This window comes from Phyllostomus discolor, chromosome 3 (genome assembly GCF_004126475.2).
Source record: "Phyllostomus discolor isolate MPI-MPIP mPhyDis1 chromosome 3, mPhyDis1.pri.v3, whole genome shotgun sequence".
NCBI lineage: Eukaryota > Metazoa > Chordata > Mammalia > Chiroptera > Phyllostomidae > Phyllostomus > Phyllostomus discolor.
Window position 1 is genome coordinate 7143042 of NC_040905.2, and position 16117 is coordinate 7159158.

The 16117-nt window shown below is 45.8% G+C and overlaps 1 protein-coding gene across 1 annotated transcript in view; it reads left to right on the plus strand.

Annotated features, from left to right (window-relative positions):
• Window positions 1-16117, plus strand: part of OXCT1 (3-oxoacid CoA-transferase 1) — a 125117-nt gene that overhangs the window by 42005 nt on the left and 66995 nt on the right. The window lies entirely within an intron of this gene.

The window sequence follows — 16117 nt, forward strand, 5'->3', positions numbered from 1 at the left end:
GTTTTCACATAATTTAAGTTTCTCTCAGTTTGAGGGATTTACAAGAATTCATTTTGAGAACAGTGTAAAAAGAACCATTTTAGCTGCTGTTTTATTTATAGATTTTTTTTCCTTGATGCTTTAGGCAATATGTTTGTACCTAAAAGTTTTCACTTATTTTTCCTCTTTGTCGGTTCCCATTTTTAATGCACAAAGCATTTTACATGTGGGTTGATGAGGACTGGAAATAGAAAAACGTTTCATGAAATTAATTCCTGGGAAGTAGGGGCAGTAAAATGCTCCACGAATGATCGATCGCATGATGGGTGCACTACAGGACCCCCCACACCGGCGCAGGAGAAGCTGCAGTGGAGACGGTGGTAATAGGGGTAACAGAGTTACCGCCAGTGATAACGGAAACAGCAACAGACTAAGTGCTATTTATACTGTGCACTTGCGTCCGGAGTATTTTAAGTCACCGATTAAAGTAGCGCAGTGAGGTAGGCTGCAGCATCTTTGCAGAGGGAGGGACCGGGAACAGCTTTGTGTGAATGGAGGGGGAGAGAGTTAAGATCTGAACAGGTTTCTTTCTGGCCGTTTTTAGCCACGAGTGCATGAGGGTGGGCACCTTTTGCTTCACACTTCTCGGTATTAACATTTTTAACGTAATTCACTGTCCCGTTCCTGGCAGGACCATATAGATATTGAGCGAATTGAGTTTTTCAGTCAACTAAGTGTAGCTCTGGGGCCCTGTTCATTCCTCCACGAACGCAAAGTTAAAAGTCATTCAGGAATGGTAACCTCTTAAAACTTACACAATCGTCTCCTGAAAGCTGTGAGACGAGAGCCTTCCTGAGTGGAACCAAGGGTCTCGAGGCAGAAAATGGAATTGGATGTCTCTCGTCTTGATTTCTTTATTCAAGACATTATTTTCTGTTCATATATATGTTAGTTTTTATAACATTAGGACCATAATGTATATATTTTTTCATTACATAGAACATCAGGGATGTTTTTGCAGGTCACTAAATATTCTCCCCAAAGGGACATTTTGGCAGTGCCTCTCAGATTTATATTATCGGCTGTCTATCGTTGGACTGTTGTGTTGTTTTTCATCTTTTGCTGTTATTTAATAATGCTTCGGTGAGAATTCTTATTTCTGTGCATGTCTGTTTTCTGTGACAGAATTCCTGGAAGTGGGTTTTGGGGTGTGCACATCAACAGTTTACAAACTTTCAATAAATATTGCTACATTGTTTTTTAAGAAGATAATTTCAATTATAACCCTGTAGTAATATCGTTTGGAACCATTCTCAACAAGATGGATACTAAATTTTTTTTGACAGTTTGCTAGGTGAAAATGTGCATGTTTAAAAACATGTTTATTGATTTTAGAGAGAGAGGGAAGGGGGGGAGGGAGAGAGAGAGAGAGAGAGAGAGAGAGAGGGAGAGAGAGAGAGAAACATTGATGTGAGAAAGAAACATCGATTAGTTGCCTCCCTTACGTGCCCTGTCGGGGACTGAACCTGCCATCTAGGTATATTCCCTGACCAGGAATTGAACCCACTGCCTTTTGGTGCACAGGACGAGGCTCCAACCACCTGAACCACACCAGCCAGGGCCCGTCCTGCGGCTTTAGTTTGCGTATCTCTGATGACCAGGGAAGTTCAGTATTTATTGGTTGCTCGTATTCCTTTTGTGATTTTATAAGTCGCTGTCAATGTCACTGTCGTTATTTTGCGTATTACTGTAGTTATCACTAGCATTTCCTTCCCACTTAGCTGAGGCGCTGTGTGAGAGGGAAGAGGAGGGTTGTGGACGTGGGTGTGGGCACTCTGGAGCCGGGCTCTCTGGGTTCGAACCCTGCTCCCCGGCTCTTCTCCCTGGGCGTACACTTGATTGGCTGCAGCTGGCCAACTGGAAAGGGAAGAGCCCCTGGACCCTGCAGCAGTAGCCCAGCCACAGGAGTGACCTGGATCAGGCTGCCAGGGAGCAGGGTGACTGGCAGCGCTGCCCGCAGAGCCCGTTCCTAAAATAAGCAGTGAGTGAGTCAAGCACTCGGCTGGTTCGGGGCCATGAGACGACTCCCTAAAACTCATGGTCACGATCTCCCACAAAGCCGCCTCGCTGCACAAGGGGACGTGGATTCTACAGGAAAAGAGGCGGCGGCAAGGGCCACAGGGCATTTCTGACATCATCCAGTGGTTTTGGATCCCTCCCCACGAAACGCTCTCCTGAAAGGTTGTTGAATAATAAGGCACAACGTGACTGACGCCACACAATTGTCTCGTTTGTTGCAAATCAAGAAAAAAGACTCCGTTTACTAATTTAGCTTTCTGCTTTTAGTTTAGCCGCCAACTTTTAACCTGCTTATTGATTTATTCCATGTTGGCGTTAGGAATTGAGCTTGTGGCTTTAAAGTCACTTCTATTAAAATAATAGTGGCTTTCCTCGCTCCTTTCAGAGACCTTGTCAAAAAGCGTTATTTTTTCCACCTCAAATATAGATCTAAGTCTACAAATACTGAAGTGGTAATTAGGGCTTATGTAAGATTGTTTTTTTTTAAAAACTGGCTGCTATTTCTTTTTCCCAGGAGGTACTCTCTAAATCCTCCTGGTTCAAGAACAACACTGAAACAAACGAGGCATTCTCAAGTCAAGGAAGGTGCGAGGGGGGAAATGATAAACATTGTTCGCCGGCCCCTTCCGTGTTACTGGCTACATTTCTCACACACACATTTCTGTAGTTCCATCCCATCGCATATGGCAGCCTCTTAAAATCAGAACGTATTCAGGTTTTTCGAGGGCTTTTTACTAGGCCCCTTGAAGATCCAGGTGTCCAACCAAAAATTAATAAAAGTGAGAGGCTCTCATCGCCAAGGTGTTCAAAATGTTCCTTCTGGAGAGAGGCTGCGGTAATGAAAAGAAACTGCTGCAGCAGCCTTGCTTAGGTGACCTCGCTTGGGAGTGTTTGGGAGAATGAAGGAAATGGCATTTCTTTTCTCTTCAGGGTCGCTGTTGCTATTTCTGAGAGCTGTTCCAAAATGAGGCTCCTCATTCCATAAGATGAAAATTTAGAACTTCCTCTGTTACTCCCGTTCCTGTGCACCCTAAACCCTTTCACAGCCACCATCCCTCTCCTCATGTTCCTGTAAATCACATCCTTCCTGGCTCCAGGCCCAGGCACCTGCCCTTCCTGCTGCCCGGATGCCCACCCCCCTTCTTTTCGGGGCTCATTTTTTGCTTCTCAGTGCTGCCGGCCCCCTATAGCATTTATTACCACACTGTGCAAGGAGGAACCAAAAAATCCCCAGAATTTATTTATAAAAAATTGCATGTTTATTCTTACCTGTCTTACCATCAGTCACCTTCAAAGCGCTCTGCATCTGATGCAATACACCTACCGAGACTTTTTTCCACTGCTCAGAACAGTTTTTGAACTCATCAGTGTGGATCCCTTTTAGTACTTCTTACTTCTGCTGTTTTTTGTTTCACGTCTTCCACATCAGCAAAACATTTCCCTTTGAGGACATTTTCCATCTGGGGAAATAAAAAAGAGTTGCTTGGATATAAGATCCAATGCATAGGGAGGGTGGGGCACGAGGGTCCTGCCGTTTTTGGTCAAAATCCCCAGAACACTCGGTGCGGTGTGGGCAGGTGCGTTCACCAGTCACCCACATCATGAGATGGGCAAAGCGTTGAAAGAGTCTTCAAAAAAAAAATTAGCTGAGGCCCAACACAGCCTCTCACAACAACGCCGGCTGGTGCACTGATGCAGATGGGTTCCTAGAGCATGCACCTAGCTGCGGAAGCCTGCATTGCAGTGGGCCCGCCCTCCAGAAGATAATTCTAGGGTTTTTGGGGGGTCCTTTCTTGTGGTTAGCTGTTAACCTATCTCCTCCATTCGACTCAGCACCTTGTGGGACCTTGTTCTGCTCAGTTTTGTATTCCCAGACCCTGGCACCGTGCCTGGGGTGCTCAGGAAACGATGCTGGAGTCACCGAGCCAGCAGCCTGAAGCTATCAGCATCCCTTTTCAGACCTATACATGTTCCGCCCATTCTAGTTGATGGACATCATTAGCCCGCCGTGGTCTACGAAAGCAAAAACGCCTCATGCTCAGTGGTGGTTCCTGACAGTTTTCTGTTTGCGGGCTTTGTGGGGCCCCACGTTGAGAGACTCGACGATCTGCCACCAGCTGTTCTCTAATTCCCCCCCTTATTACTGTGTCCTCTGACGTCCCCGGGATCATTTGTCTCCAGGTGTGCTGCTGGAGACTGCTGGCTGAAACAGACGCGTGTCTCATTTAGGGGGCTTTTATTACTCAGCTAGAGCAGAACCGGTCATGTGGTCGTTCGCCAGGTAATGCAGAGGATGATAAATTGGTGGCAGGTAAACTGGCCCAGGAAATGCAACAGCCCGGCTGGTCAGGAGAGTGTTGGCGCAGCAAAAACACGAGTCCAGAGGGGCAGTGAAGATACACTAAGTGGCATGGAATTAAAGCCAGGCTTATTTGCCAAAGGAACCCCAGACGAGGGAATTGATCCAGCATTCAACAACCCGGAATAACTAGGAAGACATGTTAATGTGTGTACTTTTAAGGTCTTGTTATACAACAACCAGGCACTAATGCAGATTTATAACAGGCAAGTGTTACCGAACCCAAGTCCGTGTGCCCGATGCTGTGAAGGTGCAGACTCAAAACGGCAGAGTCTGGAGTAAGGGAAGGTTTATTGATCGAGAAGGCGCCAGCCGGGACGATGAGACAGCTAATAATGGTGCTTCGGATCCGGCTCCCTCACTGGACCGGTGGCCAAGGGTTTTATTTTTTTTATGATTTTATTTATTTATTTTTTAGAGAGGAAAGGGAGGGAGAAAGAGAGAGAGAGAAACATCAATGTGTGGTTGCTGGGGGTCATGGCCTGCAACCCAGGCATGTGCCCTCACTGGGAATCGAACCTGCGATGCTTTGGTTCGCAGCCCACACTCAATCCACTGAGCTACGCCAGCCAGGGCTTCAGGCCAAGGGTTTTAAAAGGACTGGGGGACAGGTTTTAGTCGGGGGACCTTGGAGCCGGGCCACTTACAGTAAAGAGATGTCCACACCAGATCTTCCTGGACAACGGACCCTTGGCTTCTGAAGGGCTCTGGTGTTTAAGTTCTGGTTCTGTCCCGGTTCTCTGGTTCTGTTGGAGGGGAGGGCGAGTCTCTGGTTCCGGATACAACCGTAGGTCAGAGTTCTGTCCTCTGCACGTGCTTTGGCTCAGTGACGGGCAGTGTTGGTCCGCTGTCTCTGAAAAGCTACTCAGCGTCTTAGTCAGCAGGATGGGACTGTTGTGAGCTGCGACACAAGGGCTGGGAAGGATATCAGGCATCATTTAGAGGTAAACTCGCCCACTTTAGAGATGAAAGGACCCGAAGCGATTCACGTGAGTACAGGAGAAATGGGTGAAATCCACAGCATGAGGATCATAAGGACAAAAATCGCTCTCTTACAAAGGATTGGCATCAGGGAATCCATCCCCTTTTTCTGTCAACCATAGCCACTCTTCTTTAATGGATAAACGCTCTTAGAAAGGTCAGGGTGCTGCTTTTAATTGTCACTCTTAAATTTTTGAATATGTGTTGAGTTTGGGGGATGAGGTACGTAAGGTAAGAAGACATTTAGATTCAGGACCTCAGTCAACTGTGGTTGATAGCCCCTGAGTTGGGACCGGCCCTGCCTTCTCAGTGATGACTGGAGGACAAAACTCAGTTTGTTGGAAAAAAAAAGAACCAAGCGATACTAGCCTAACCGATTGAGTGTCCGCTATCGGTATGAAGGGAAGGGCCCTTTTATCTCAAGGCTAAAAGCACAACTGAGAATGTGACGTTAGCTTTGAATTTCTTTCAACTTAAAGGGCTAGTTTGGGAAATGGAAGCACAGAGAGAGGAAAGCAGATATTTTGTTTTGAAGTTTAGTTTTGCATTTTTTTGCTCACCATTCTTACACTAAGTCAGGGAAAACCAACATGGCATTTAAATTTTTTAATGACATAAAAAGGATCAGGATTCTGCTTTGCTCTCTACTTCAGAGAAATGAAAGCGTGCGGACAGCATTTGAACGATGAAATGAAAAAAGCAAGTTCTTATTCTGTTGCACTTGCTAAACGATTTTAAATTTAGGAATTATTAAGTCATTCCCGAGATGAATTTGAGGCAATTTCTGTTGGATTAAGCAACCATTACCTGTGTTCTGGAGATGTTAGAGTTTAACCCAGTTCTTCTTTGCAGTTTATGTGTTAAATACCACGTTTTTGTGTAATAAAAAGCTCCAAGAATGATTAACAGACCAAACTTGAAGGAATTAAGCCTTAAAGAGTGGTCACCTTTTAAGATTTCACTTGATGTCACTAGTAGGCAGTTTTTTTTTATGTCTGTAAAACCCAACACAAATTTCTTTTTCTCCCTGTTTCTTCATAACTCTTCACTGAAAAATGCTCCTAGTTTAATTCTATTAATTGTATCATGTCTTGCTGCTTTCCCGGGGGCATGTGATAATGGTGTCATTTTTTTCCTTACTATTATGGATAAGACTGGTGCTTTGAACTCGTTAGAAGTATTTTAATTCATTTGAGTAGATGTATTCATTTTAATTACTTCTCTGGATTTGCTACAGTTCTAATAAAGTTTCCTTTTAGAAAAGGATATGACACATATAATTGTATAATACTGCCCGAATGTTATCAAATCACGTACTTAGTGAAGATTGGCATTTTGGGTCAAAGAAAAAGTGTTTAGCAAAATACCAGCACGGACTGAGCTGTTCAGATGTGGTATTAGAGTCAGTGGAGATGAAAATAATACTTAAAATGAGCTGCTTTTAAATTTGTTAAGAAAACAGTTCTCCCACCTGACGAAAACTGTTAGGAGAGCCCATGAAGTAAGGACTATGTCTACTTGGGGGAGGATCAGTGTGTGCCACTTATTTTGCAGCTAGTCATAGCTTTGATAAATTGAGATATTTTCGGTAGAGCTTTTCTTCTAAAGAAAGAGTTCAAACTGCTTCATCCATTTATCTTCGTATTCCATGTTTTTAAATGAGATGTTGTAGAGAGGAAGGACTCTTTTATCAATATTGTGTAAGAAGGGACTTTAGGTTGAAGATCATTATCATCTACTCTGAGGTTGGACAGCAAGTGGAGAAAGGAGGATTGTTTTGGTGTTTCGGGGGTACCCCTGTCATAGTACAGTCTTTGAGCTGGTGGCTAGCCAAATTCTTTTCTTTCCTTTTCAAACAAATCATCAGGCCAGGTATTATACACGACAGTAACCCCGATCCCTAGCGAATTTCATTCAGGTGATATTGGCGTGTTTTATTTTCCTGACCAGCAGAAGCCGTTTCCTGTCTTCATTGTAGCTGCTATTCTTTCTGGCCCGTGTGGCCAGATCATTCTCCAGTTGGACAGATGTACTGTTCACTCTTTTGTTCCATGGAGGGTAGGAAGGAGCCTGCAAGACTCAACAAATACATAAGGTGATATTAATTAAAAATAGGGCGATAAAAATGTTACGGGAGAAACTCCCAGAAACTTGGTTCTTCTCACCGACGCAGTAAAGAATTACAGGCCAGCGAGCCTACTAGCGTGCAAGCAAAGTTTATTAATGCTGACTTCTCATGGGAAAGCAAAGGAGGGTGGTTAGAGCAGGGTGGCAAAAGTGGGGGGGCCAGGGGCCAGGTGGCCGAAAGGGGTGGCCAGGGCCCCCTCACCCTGGTCAAAGGCTGACTGGCCAGGAGTCCCCTGGAGGGCAGAGAGCCATGAGGCCGAGAGAGGAGAGTGAGTCCTTTGTTCTGAGGACTTACACAGTTGGTGAGGTCGAGGTGAAGAAGGTACATTTTGATTGGCGGGTGCAGGTGGCGCACCTTCCCCGGGAGACGTGACTACCCAACCGTAGTTATATGGGTGGGAGTCTGTTAGCCCGAGTCCTTATTTTGCTCTAGACTCTACTTGTTCGGTTTGCACATGTGACAGGAGGCAGGCAGTTAACCAAAGCTGTCTGACGGTGTTTATCTCTGGGCAGCGCGGACCCCTTCCCCGTCCCCCTCCCAGGCCTTGGGGTGAGTACACAGGCTCAAGGTTCTCCTGGTCCCGGCCAGCGGAGATGACACACGCAGACAGACTTTCAAGGGCTCTCCCCTCCTGTACTCTCATGGTTTCACTTGGTGTTCAGAGCGCCTGGGAGCCTTATGGGACCAGGCTCAAGATTCCCGGGTCAAAGGGGGAGACGTGTCTCCCTTTGCTTTTAGCCTCCCACATGAAGTTCTTCGTCAGACCGCAGTGGTGAGGGCCCTGCCTGTATTTCCCCTCTGGCCACTCTTTCCACCGTAACAAAAGGAAAGACAACGGTGCTACAGCGGTAAAACAGAGCTCAGGTTGGACTAAAAAGTTATGCTACAAAGACAAACAGCGAGCCGCAAGAGGCCAGATAAAAATTAAAGTGCGCATATATGGATCTGATGGTGCGTACGGTTTAGAGGAAATCGGGGATCAGGTGAGGTGCGGGTGTTCTTGCTGTTAAAAAACAACACTGGGCTTCACCTTGGCGACCCCGTTTTAACTGCAAGACAGAACTCGGTGGCACGGAAGAGGAGCTGACTGTCATGGTGGCATAGAGACGCTGGTTGGCTCGGGGGACACGCTGTCCTTGGAGCTTTAGAGGAAGGGTTGGAATCCCTGAGCACCGTTTTTCTCACCCGAAGGCTTGGTGGGCCCCTGGAGGTCAGGGGCCCAAGGTCGTCTTCTCTGACGGAAACGGGGCTGCGTCTGTTCGGGTCGCCTGTTGCACCCAGACCCTTGCTCCCTGACCCTGACCTCTCAAAAAGCATTCATTCCCTGGCGTCATCGAAGGCCTCAATAACGATCTTGAACTGGATGGGCCCGAAGACCTCCATCCATTAGAACCGGCTTCTCTTCTCCCTGGGGCCTGAGGCAGGTGGGAGGTGGTGGGGGCGTGTCTTTGCACCAGTCTCCCGAAATCTCATGGAGGACTTTATAGGTAAAGAATTGTGTGTGTGTGTGTGTGTGTGTGAATAGTCTTTGTAGTTTTCATCCTATTGTTTTTTAAATTATTATTATTATTTTTTATAGTCACAGTGCACACCAATGTTTGTACTGGTTTCAGGGGTGCAGCCTAGGGCTTGGACAGTGGTCTACTGTACAGAGTGGTCCTCCCGACACTCCCCGCACCCACCTGGCACCACACACGGCTGTTACATACAGTATCACCGACTCTCTTCCCCCTGCTGCACTCTGCCTCCCAGTGTCGGTTCTGTAACTGCCAGCCTGCGCTTCCAGTCCCTTCCCCTTCTTCACCCTGTGCCCCGCCCCCGCCCCTTCCCTTCTGGCATTACGCTCGGTGAAATAAGCCGGTCAGAGGACCAACGCCATACGATTTCACTTGTACGTGGAGTGTAAAGAACAACATAAGTGAACACACAAAATTGAGACAGACTTGTAGATACGGAGAACGTCAGATTCTGAAAGAAGAGTTCCCCCAGAGTTAAAAACTGCAGGCTTGGAGGCTGGAACCCTCCTGTACTTTTTGTGGTTCCTCAAACAGTTACCTTCCTGTCTGCCCCTCAGGGCGGGGTCCCTGCCGTTTTCTCATTGCTCGGTCTAATGGGTGGTTAGTTCATCTTTGTAAAGCGAAGGAATCCGAGTTGCATCTTCCCACCGTGTCTGTAAGAGGGACTCGGTCAGGTGGGCTTCCCCCCTCCCCCCACACCTGCCCCCACGGTCAGCCTGGTCTGCAGATGAGTCACCTTCCCGGGGCACGGCTGGGGGGCCTGGGGGCGCTGGTGCTGGCTTCTGACGAGATGCTTCTCTCTGTGCAGCTGGTCTGTTCAATCACCACTGTGGGATGCTGTTGGGAGGGAAGCCCCATGTGGAAAAGGAGTCTGTTGATCTCCCTCCATCTGCTGCCCTCTCTTCCATCTCTCATTTGACTGTGATGTTGTGACCAAAACCTCAGGCTCTTGAAGGATCCTGGGATATCGCTTCTGTGGGTCTGCAGCCCGGAGTCAGCTCAGAGCGTCTGGGCTTCTGTTCTTGGAGTTCAGTTCCTCCTTCCTCGTGGGCGTCCTGCCCTTTCCCTCTCCGTGCCCGGAGGTCAGGAGCAACGTGGAACTGAAGCACCGTGCTTGCTTTTCTCTGCCGTCCTTGGCCAGCAGCGGGGAGGGATCGTGCTCTCTGCCTGCAGAAACAGCAAGATCAGCCCCCAGGCCACTTTTTCATCCTGTACAGTGTTTTGGAACCAGCGCATCTCATTCCAGTCTTGTGCCTTTGACATACCTCTCACGGTTTCTTGCGATGCCCCATTGTCCGCGGTCAGGGGTGTCTCTTTCGTGCGAGCCCTTCCAAAACAGGAGGAGACACATGTAACTGTGGAATACTTAAGTACTCATTTGTTTACATATCCTCTTCATCACTGAGACGATCTGTCTTCCTGTTGTCAGAATGGGTGTTTTCTGCTTTCCTGTCGTCAGAATGGGTGTTTTGAGAGCCCGACGAGCCCATTTGTCACTTGAACCTGCTTATTTTTTCTGTCAGCTCTTGGAAATCCTGTGTTTCTTGCAAGACCATGATCCATTTCTGTGCAGGCCCAGGCTGCAGTGCCTGGCCTGTTGCAAATTGCAGTTTCTCCTTGTCGCTTTCTCTCAGGGTTTCCATCATTTCCACTTTACCGAGCAGTTTACCCATCGGTTGGAAGCCCACAATCATGGTGTCTCCCACTGTTTCACTCTGAAAGATAGAACTTGTCAGAAGGCAACACACAGAATGGGTCAGCCGACTGTGATGGACAATGTTCAAGTAATTGGTGTCTCTCATGATCGCACTATCTTATTTCTGAGCTGATTTTGTTGTTCCTAATAAAAATGTGTCACCTACATCTTTAGTCTGGTGAGCACTCTGATTACCTGGCCGTTAGCGTATGATATGCCTCCTTCTTTTAAATCACTTCTTTTACATCCCTTGTGCACAAAATCCAGCGCCAAGCCTGTGGCTTCCAGACACAGGCACGTTTTCGTGACGCAGCACGCCCTCGGGTCAGCGCCTGTTCACCACACCTGCCGGGGGGTCTGCTGGCACCTGATCCCGTCAGCTGGGCTTCCTAGTGACTGCGCGGTCATCGTGCCACCGTGTCAAGGCTGCGGATTCTGGAATAGCCTCTCCCCTGTTCAGCCCTCGCGCCTTCCTGCAGAGACGCCGAGACCGTCTGCGCTTGTCCCAAGCCCTCTGGCTCTGCGCCATCTCCTCCTGTGATTTGGAGCTAGTGATCTTGTCCTTGTCCCTCAGCACGAAGCTTGAGGAGACAGGCGCCTTCTCGCTCCTTTGGATTCATGAAAAGTATCTTCTTTTCTCCTTCGGATTTTGGGGAAGGGTGCCCTGTGTGCTGACCTCCCTGTTCTCCACGCGTTTTCTTCATCGCACCCGTTCTCTGGGTTAAGTCGACGCCCAGAGCACCTCTGCACCCACCTCTCGACTTTTCCTGTTACTGCTCATTGCCCGTTGCCTCCCTCTTCCATTTTCCTAGTCCTCAGCTTTGGCTACTTTGGGTTACTTAATGTTTCTCATGATTCCAGACATTATTGCTCATTGTTTGCTGCTTTTTTTTTTCTTAGTAAACAATACACGTTCATGCTAAACCTTTCCGAAAGGTAAAATGACTCAGGGAGAACAACCGCAGTGTGATGCCTCCCTCCCCCCCCCCAGCCCTCGCTTCGCAGTATTGCCTGGGGAGGTTTTCGGGTGCGCAGCTCTTTCCCTAACCACCCCCAGGGTCAGGCCCCTGTCTGTGGCTCCGAGGGACTGAGGTTGTCGCTAAAAATAAAACAAATGAGCACGTCACTGCTTGGCAGCCCTTGCATTCCCTCACCTGAGACAGAAATAATGTTTGCCAGGTGAAAACAAAAGCATTGTCACCCGAGGATGAATTCTTACCCTTTTCCGAGCTCGATAATACAACTTTTCAGGATTATAAAGTAGGAAGCGTGCAAGGTGGAGACGGCAACCTTTGGAAACAAAGTTCACATCGACAACAATTAACATTTCCTAGCCGCTATTTTTCTGCTAATGACTGAAGACAAGTACTAATTAGAGACGCCTGGAGTGTCTGGGTTTTTAGACGTGCCAGATGGTGCTGCGTCAGATCCACGCACAGGGCTGGTTCCGCGCTACCTGGCCTCCAAGTCTGATCTCGGCCAAGTCCGCTTCGCAGTGCCGCCTTCTCCTCGTTCTTTGTCCTCTGTCCAACCCACCAGTGATTTTAGGAGGTGCGTCTCTGCCATCATTCATGAGTGCTCTCACACGCTTTAGTTCTACTCTTTTGAGAACAAGTACATTTTATCCATTTTTTTTCTTTTCAGATTTCTTTGACTCTGAGGTTATTGCCTGGTCTCACCAGAATCCTACCTCCCCCCTACCCCCCAACATGGGTTCTTTGTTACTGTTCCTTCTCGTGGTCACACAAAGCCAGCACGGAAGGCTCAGTCCCTTCAGGAGCTAGCATTGAAAGGGTTCTGCCTCTTCAGTTTGGTTTTTTAAAAACTCTTTTCACAGGTTGTCTGAAAACATGTTTTCTCCTTTCGGTTTATACTTCAGATTTTTTTCTATTTTTTCATTTTATTCTATGAGTATGCTACTACTGTTGTCCTAATTTTTCTCCCCTTTGTGCCCCTTCACCCCGCATACCCTACTCCCTCAGACAATCCCCCACCATTGTTCATGTCCATGGGTCATGCATATAGGTTCTTTGGCTGCTCCATTTCCTATACTGTACTGTACATCCCCAGGGCTATTCTGTAACTACCTATTAGTATTTCTTTTTTTTTTTTAAAGATTTTTATTTATTTATTTTTAGAGAGGGAAGGGAGGGAGAAAGAGAGAGAGAAACATCAATGTGTGGTTGCTGGGGGCCGTGGCCTGCAACCCAGGCATGTGCCCTGACTGGGAATTGAACCTGCGATGCTTTGGTTTGCAGCCCGAGCTCAATCAACTGAGCTACGCCAGCTAGGGCACCTATTAGTATTTCTTAATCCCCTTACTTCTTCACCCATTCCCTCACACACTCATCCCATCTGGCAACCATCAAAACACTCTTCATATCCATGGTTCTGTCTCTGTTCTTCTTCTTTGCTTAGTTTATTTTTTAGATCAGTTGTTGATAGATATGTATTTATTGCCATGTTATTGTTCATAGTTTTGATCTTCTTTTTCCTTAAATAAGTCCCTTTAACATTTCATATAATAATGGTTTGGTGATGATGAACTCCTTCAGTTTTTTTCTTATCTGGGAAGCTCCTTATCTGCCCTTCTATTCTAAATGATAGCTTTGCTGGGTAGAGCAGTCTTGGCTGTAGGTCCCTGCCTTTCATGACTTTGAATATTTTTTGCCAATCCCTTCTTGCCTGCAAAGTTTCTTTTGAGAAATCAGCTGACAGTCTTATGATAACTCCCCTGTAGGTAACTAACTTCTTTTCTTTTGCTGCTTTGAAGATTCTCTCTCTATCTTTAACCTTTGGCATTTTAATTTTGATGTGTCTTGGAGCGAGCCTCTTTGCATCCATCTTGTTTGGGACTCTCTGTGCTTCCTGGACTTGCGTGTCTATTTCCTTCACCAAATTAGGGAAGTTTTCTTTCATTACTTTTTTTCAAATAGATTTCCCATTTCTTGCTCTTTCTTTTCTCCTCCTGGCACTCCTATAATGCGAATGTTGGAATGCTTGAAATTGTCCCAGAGGCTCCTTATGCTATCCTGGTTTTTTTGGATTGTTTTTCTTCTTGTTCTGATTGGTTGTTTTTGCTTCCTTATGTTCCAAATCTTTGATTTGACTCGTGGCTTCATCCACCCTACTGTTGTTCCCCTGTAAGTTCTTCTTTATTTCGATTAGTGGGTCCCAGTGTAAAGGCAGGGAGACCAGTGATGGAGCCGCTGTAATCATCCGAGTAAGAGACAGAAGGGCCTGAGCTTTTGGAACAGCCTTGGGCATGGAGAAAAATTCCCATTATCACCTTAAGAAAATGTAGGCAAAAGGGCTTTCTTAATTTATTTCATAACGATGTAAGTGCTTTTAATGTTTAGAAACCACTATTTCTCTTAGTGGTACCTGTCTAGCTAATGAAGGAATTTATTGAATTCCTCACTTAAAATTTCCCAGTTTTGGAAACTACTTACTTGGTGTCTAAAAATTGGATCTTTAAAAAAATAAAACATTGTAGGTTTCCTTGATTCTAAAGGTAGAAGTGAAATACAAATAATTTGTACTGTTATCTGGAGACAGTAATTATTAGTAGTTCTGTGTAGTTTTGGTAGGTGTAAGTAATTTACATAAAGGATGAAAGAGTCTGATGTAACAATACAAAATCTTGCATTTTTAGGAAATATTAAATTATGAGGTATCATTAAATATTATGAGAACATAATAATGATTCATCATTGTGTGAATATATATTTTATGTTTGTCCTGTCATTAACCATGTAGACTGTTTCTAACTCCTTAATATTTCAACAAGTGCTGGGGTAAATATTTTCACCAATACTAAGTCTTCATAGTTATCCTCAGGATAATGGATTTATTGCATACATGAGATTTTAGAGTCACAAACATCTCTGAAGGGTTGAACTGCACATGTGTAAAGATGGAAACGAGCCCTAATGGCTGGAAGTCCCATTGGCCAAACAGGTGGCAGGATGCTCTCAGCTGCTCTGCATGTCCTGCCTCCACCTCCTCGCACCTGGTCACTGCCTTGGGCAGGAGACCCCAGAGCACGGACAGGTTCGGAGGGGAGGTTGCAGAGTACGGTGATGGGAAGTCCCCTTGCTGTCCCTTTACTCATTCTCAGACGGAGGTTGGCACACAGCTCTACCCCAACCTGAGTTTAGATGGCCCCGAGTTTCCTGACTCTTCCTTGCGTTCTCGTTTGATTTGGGTCAAGATCCTTCCGTTTACCAAAGAAGAGAGCTCTTACCACCACGTCCTATTCTGTTCTGGCTCTTTGGGAGCAGTGCACAGTAACTGGAACGGCTCTTGTACTTTCTGGTTTTCTTTCATTGTGCAAGGGGTGTGGTGCGGGGGCTGCTTCACCCCAAACACTCCTGAGAGCTCAGTTGTTAGTTTGGGAGACCAGTTTGGCACAGTTCTCTGTGTACAAGAGCTGTTTGCTTTGGGAGTGGCATCTGTGCACTCAGCCTTCAAGGTAATATTTTTTCTTGGCGCCTGAAAAGTAATTCTTTGACCGGAACGATATTGACCTTAGTTTTTCTTGATTCTTGTTGTTCTGATTTTGTTATGTTGATGTAAAAAAACAAACAAACCATTTTTTCCTTTTTTTTTAAATTCTAAAATAGCTGGCTTACTTGGGGTATTGCATATTGCTATAAAATGTTCTTTTACTCTGTGAATCGGTTCTAATTACATTGGGTATTTCTATTTATTAGTTAATATGTGCTTTTTTGAAGTTTCCATATTGAAATCAATCATTGGTCTTTAAGTAAAATGATTTCAGCAGTTGCATTTTGTTCACGATTCTAGGAAGCCAATAGGAATGATTAAAAACTGTTAGAAATAGCAATTGTATCTATATTTAAAAAGCTCTTCAATGGACCAAGCAGATGTTGTTACAGATTTTTGTTCCTGGTATGATACATTTCCCATTAGTTTTGAAAATGGTCTTAAGGGGTGTTCTTTCAAGTGAGCGTGGTTGAACTGCAATTAGTGAAAGTTCAAGCAGCTGCACTTGACAGATTTGCGACTGAAGCTGTTTTGGGCAAAGACTGAGTTCTGAAGCTTTGTGCTCTGTGTTTCATGTTCAGACACGTGTATTTGAATCTCTTCTTTTTTGCGGGTCCAGAAGGCGTGATATAAATCACACACACACACACACCCCTGCCTAGTCTTTCTTATATACAAGGTTGGCAAAAGGAGGTTTACAGTTGTTCGTCTGGAAAACAGTACAACAATTAATAAATAATAATACAAGAGTAAACTGCTCTGCATATTCACACTGTAAACCTACTTTTGTCCCCGCACCAGCATGAATATGTACATCTGTGTGTGTGTGTGTATTTACACCGTGTACACAACCTGAGTTAGAAGTGAAG